The sequence below is a fragment of the Pinus tabuliformis genome, chromosome 7 (assembly GCF_031772625.1).
Source record: "Pinus tabuliformis cultivar Carrire ecotype Pingquan chromosome 7, CPIR1, whole genome shotgun sequence".
Lineage (NCBI taxonomy): Eukaryota > Viridiplantae > Streptophyta > Pinopsida > Pinales > Pinaceae > Pinus > Pinus tabuliformis.
This window is the reverse complement of record NC_142293.1, coordinates 556,152,210-556,157,838: the sequence shown is the minus strand read 5'-3', so window position 1 is coordinate 556,157,838 and position 5,629 is coordinate 556,152,210. Positions and strand designations below refer to the sequence as shown.

General features: G+C 36.4%; 1 pseudogene; it reads left to right on the top strand.

Annotated features, from left to right (window-relative positions):
• The first annotated feature begins 1,488 nt into the window (after positions 1-1,488).
• Positions 1,489-3,962, top strand: LOC149248583 (uncharacterized; annotated as a pseudogene).
• The last annotated feature ends 1,667 nt before the right edge of the window (positions 3,963-5,629 follow it).

Below are 5,629 nucleotides of genomic sequence, written 5' to 3'. Positions count from 1 at the left end.
GATGTTAGAGATGAATGTATAAAATTACTCATGTGGTGACGAGACCCTATAATGCATATGAAATCTAATATCTGGCAGAGTGCATGGCTAGGTAATTGTCACAATTAACAAGTAATTAAAGGAAATATATTAATTTAATTAAACATGAATTAAAATGTAAAGGTTGGCCCATGTTACGACCATGTATCTATCAGTTATGAGCATAGACATGCATATATATCACTATTTGACATGATGATACCTATTGACTGTTCATGTGAAAAATATGAAATAGATTTGGAAGAGAAATTATTGAAATGATATATGAGAGGAGAAAGGCAGAGGTCATTCAAACAATTGTTGGAACGATAAATGAGAGGAGAAATAAGGGGCTCTATTGGTTCTCAACCCCGGTGCTTGATTCAAGTTTTCCTCCTTCGCTAGGCATTATTTGTTTGCTAAACAATTTGAGATTCCTCAAGTAATTTTCTCTCAGTTACATAAAGTTGTGCTTGTGTCTACTTCATTAAGGTGGTAGAATTTGGGCATATCATTTCTTTTGAGGATCCGAGTGTAAGGGATGGCCATAAGTTATAGGTTTGTTAGGAAGGGCATAAGGGACAGGATTTAACATCAACGCCAAACACCCAGAAGACTAGAGCATTGTGTTATTACAGTATTTACAATACAAAATCCGTGGCCCCAAAATCGTCTAAACAATGTAGGTGTACCTCACCCTTGACTTCCTTCTCCTTTGCTATATTTCATAATTAGATTGAATAGAAATGTCCAAGAGAGATCAATAAAAAACAACTCACTGGTTTTCGCACTGATGGGTTGTATAATTTGTGACAAATGTTGTTGCTGAGGCTGAAACTAAGAATGTGAATGTGGTTTGGTGCTTCTTTTCTTCTTCTTTGGAGAGTTCTCAAGACCATTACAAGCCTTTCATGTATGCCTAACGCTCTAGAAGCTCTGTTGTTGCCATAATTTATGGATGCTTTTTCTTCTTCTTCCCTGTGATTCGAACCTATGACTCATTCATTTTGTTGGCATGCTTATCTTCTTCCTCACCTCCTGAGCTTAAGTTCCTAGTCAATTCTTGGAAACCCATGGATTCAAACATGGGCCACTATTTCTCTGCCCACTCTACTACAGTAAGAGGGGGCCAAAAATAGAAGTCCCCCAAGAAGGCCTTGGCCAATTCTTCTTACATAAATAATTCAGTCTGAAAATCTTCTAGAAAATAAACAAGGGACCCAACAGTGAGAGTAATTGGGAATATTGATTGTTATTACTAGATAATGTGCCTAGGGAAAGCTTGGTTGGGATTGGATACTACTCTACTTGTTACTTAGATGGGCTTGGTTACTCTACTCAGTTGGGCTTAATACACTCTACCTGCTAGTCACCTGATACACTCTGTCTACCAGTCACCATAGGGAAACCCACATAGATAGCTCTGGAAATCATGGTACGAGACTAACTGCTAGCTTTGGAAATCACAATATGAGACCAACTGCTAATGAAATAATTAGTTCACCTAATACACTCTGCCTTCCAGTCACCACAGGGAAAACCACAGATAATTCTGGAAATCACAGTACAAGACCAACTACTGACTCTAGAAATCATGGTACAAGACCAATTACGGATGAATCAATTAGTGAAAAGAAGCTTCAGCAACTGTGTTTGTAGTTTCAGTTCAAGATTTAGATCAAGTGTAAGTTCCAGTTTCAATTTTAGTTCAAGATTTAGATCGAGTGTAATTTTTAGGTGATGCAGAACCAGTGAATGTGACAACAGTCGTAGTAATTGGAGCATTAGGTATCAGGTGTGTCTAGCCCACCACCACTAGGTATTAGGCATGTCTAGCCCACCACCACTTGCCTCCCCAGACCATGATCCACAACATGCATTACATTCATAGATAACAAAAATAACCTATTGAAGTTTGCTCACTTAGCGATAATATCTCCCAAGAAAACCTTAGCATTTAATGTCTTGAACTATGTCTTGAAGTAATGCTAATATTAGTTTAGCTTTTTCAAAATGCTAAATGAATCAGAGTGAACATATCAATATAAAATATGGTTATAGCCTCCTTGGATCGAGAATAGGCCAACTTAGATGACCAAATGGATTGCATTATGAAAATACACTATGATCTTTAAAAAGTTTTGTTATTCGTGATATTAACCAGCCTTAACCCACGAAAACTAATGTTAGAATCACATTTTCGATTACTATAGACCCTTCCATGTTTGCAGCAGGGACTAAATATGCAGAAGATATGATAAAAGATTCAATAGTAGAAACGTTGGTAGAATATGACAAGATATGATAAAATATTTGACTTTTTAATTTATTTGATTAAAGTATCATTGATCTTGCAACTGCCAAAGAAAACCCTTGCACTGTAGGAAGATACACACTAAGTAGTTCTGAAGTCTCCCTCCAAATATCATTGGGATTCTCTATCACCTCCTCACAAGATGTAAACATTTATCCAGCGCTTTCTAGCATCCCAAACCACACAACACATTATAGGCACTAGATTTGTTTCTCATATTGGTATATGTATTTTCTCTAGCACATTCAATGTATCCTTCTAAATACACTATGAGCATGTTTTTGTTATTACTGGTAAGAATTCATGGAGCAACACATCATAAAAATCATGGAGGCCAGGCAGATTAATAGGTCTCCAATGCTAAAATGAATCCTAAGGAAACATAAGCTCTATTTGAAGTAATGGAATCTATGTCTGCAAATGCAAATGGAGAGAAACCTAACATGTCCCTGTGTACAAGGAACATGGCAGGGCTTGGAGTGCAAACAAGGGAACGACAATTTCTTGCATGTTTCCAGGCTTAATTTTGGGTACAAACCTAATCCTTCATGCAAGAAAAATGCTTTGTTTCCAATTTCAATTTTCAAGCTCTCATATTTGTAGGCACTCTTTATGCTCCAGTGTTTCATGCATGAGAACATCACAATTCCTTTGGGTTTTCATAAGCTGGCCCCCAATTTGGAGTAGTTGAGCTTGCATGCTAACAAGGGTCTGACTGGTGAAATTACTAGGGATTTTGGTAGCTTGAGGGGATTAAAGGTGTTGACACTCTCAAAACAATCTTCATGGGAGCATCCTACCATATTTGGGGAGGCTAAATAGTCTCATGCATTTAATTTTAGATTTGAGTTATAATTCTTTCAAGGGACAAATCCCTCAGGGAATGGGGAGTTTAAGAAACTTGTTGGGCCTTGATTTAAGTTACAACAATCTTAGAGGACCCATTCTGGAATCCCTTAGAAATCTAAGGATATTGCAGAAGCTAGATTTGAGCTCTAATTCCCTCAGAGGCCACATTCCTGCAACTCTTGTGAACCTGAAAAACTTGGAGTTCATAGCTCTCAGAAACAATAATATTAAAGGGAATATTCCCTCCTTCATTGGAGAGTTTACAAAGCTTCCAATTCTTCATAATAGATAAGAATCCAATGTTTTCTCCATTGCCTATTGAACTTTGAAAGCTCAAAAATCTTAGTAGCTTAGGCTTGCTAGTTCTAAGTACTCAGATTCAATACCTGTGGCCTATGGCAAACTTTTGAATCTAATCTCTTTGAATTTGGAGAACAACAGGTTTTTAGGCAGTATTCTTTCCATTATAAGTAATCTTTCTCACATGTACCACCTTAATTTGAGTGGCAACATGTTTTTAGGGGCACTCCCTTTCTCTTCAGAGTTTTTTGACACGTTAGGTAAGAACATAGACTTGAAGGGGAACTCAGGTTTGTGCATCAATGCCTCCCAGGTTATGCAAAGATCTCAGTACTTGGGTGTGGATGTATGTGGATATTTTCCCATCAAAGCAAAGGGAAAATCACCCAATAAATCCATGGCAATCATGCTGCATGGGGTGCACTAGAGAATCAATATGTACCTTGTAGTAAGTTGGATAGTATGTGCTTTACTAGCTTAACAAATATATCTTTCTCCCATTCAGATTCAGTTTGCTTTGGGCTTGGAGATCAAGAATTTGAAGGGCTAAATGCATAGATTGATAAAAATATCTGTAGAGATTAATGTCTTAGCTGGTTATTGAAATTCTTTGTTATGCTTCATTTCTGGACCAGAAGTGTTGAGCGTTTAAGAGAATGATTTACTAACAAATTTCTAGTTTACTTAGATTTTAGTGTTCTGAATAAAAATAGTGTAAACAACCTAGGTCATGGAATGTATGAGGTAGTAATCCGTTGAGTAGAAAATATTACATTATGGATATTGGTGGATCAAATGAAAGCTCAATGTTGATTGGTAAAGTGGGTTTGCTTTGGGTTGGGTAAGTTGTAGCAAAGAGGGAAATGTGCTACTGAAGGCTGGGAATCAGGGGCATAGTAACATCTAATATAAGAAATAAAATTATAAATCTTTTCTTGTGGCATGATCTTAGCATGCCAATGGAAATAAAACCATAATTGGCAGAACAAGGATGCCTTACAAGCTTGTAACTTACGGATCAATTGGTGATGGTTTGGACTACCTACCAAGGGTATGGGAGGAGTACCCACCTTAGAAGTCCCGCCAGAAGTCTGAAGAGATAAAGAAGTCCTTGGTATGGATCTCAATGAGAGCTTACAGGTGAAACACATGGGGTTTGTTGAGAAAAACTTGCAGGTTTTATAAAGCTAGCATTTAAGGGATTTCCACTATCAGCGAGCAACATTATAGCTTGGGTCTCATTTAACATCTAATCTGCAAAGAAACTGGTTTCAGTGCCACTTGTAACATAAAAAAGACCACATCTAGAATGTTGAATGTCAAATTGGACTGCAGCTTTTTAATGCCAAGCAATCTGAACAGACATAAGCACAAGCAGAAAGTGTGAATCCAAGAATCATGAAAAAGAAACAAAGATGTGGAATCATTAATAGAATAAGGCTCAAAATATAAGTAAAAAACCTATGGAATTGAAACTTAGAAGTTTAAATAAATCCATATGCTTTGAAGGAATGCACACATACATGGATAGAGAGAGAGGCAAATTAACTATGACTTTAATAAGAAAAGTTTTGACCATTTCCATGAAGCATCACAATGAAGTTTCCTTTGTCAAACTAATGTCATATAGAATTAAATAAAATTTAACAATCAAAAGTTGGAGTTTCTTTAGCATATTTTATATGGATATAAGTTATGGTGTTTGACACAACATATGGTACAAAAACGTTTCCAAATTCCCACAAATTGGTCAGATGCACATATTGCCAGGAATATAACTTCTCTTGTTCATTTTACTTTGCATCACTTAAGGAAGAGAATAATTGAAAGATCAATAATTATCTTCAGTTAAAATGCCTAAATTTAATTTCCCAACAAAAAACACAGTACAATTATGTACTCATTGTTTCAAAGAAATATACCCTACAACAAAAAATCTAGAAACCTTTAAAAATAAATTTTAATATATGGGTTTTCACGAAATTAGAAAAGATATCAGGACACATTTTCCGGGATTTGCACTTTGCCAAACAACTATGCAAAACAGATTGGTCAAAAGTTCCATGGTCTCCTTGAGAGGCCCATCCATTAGAGAGTTGCAATGTTTGATGACCCAACTTTCTGTCAGAAAAAGGGAGATGATTTTGG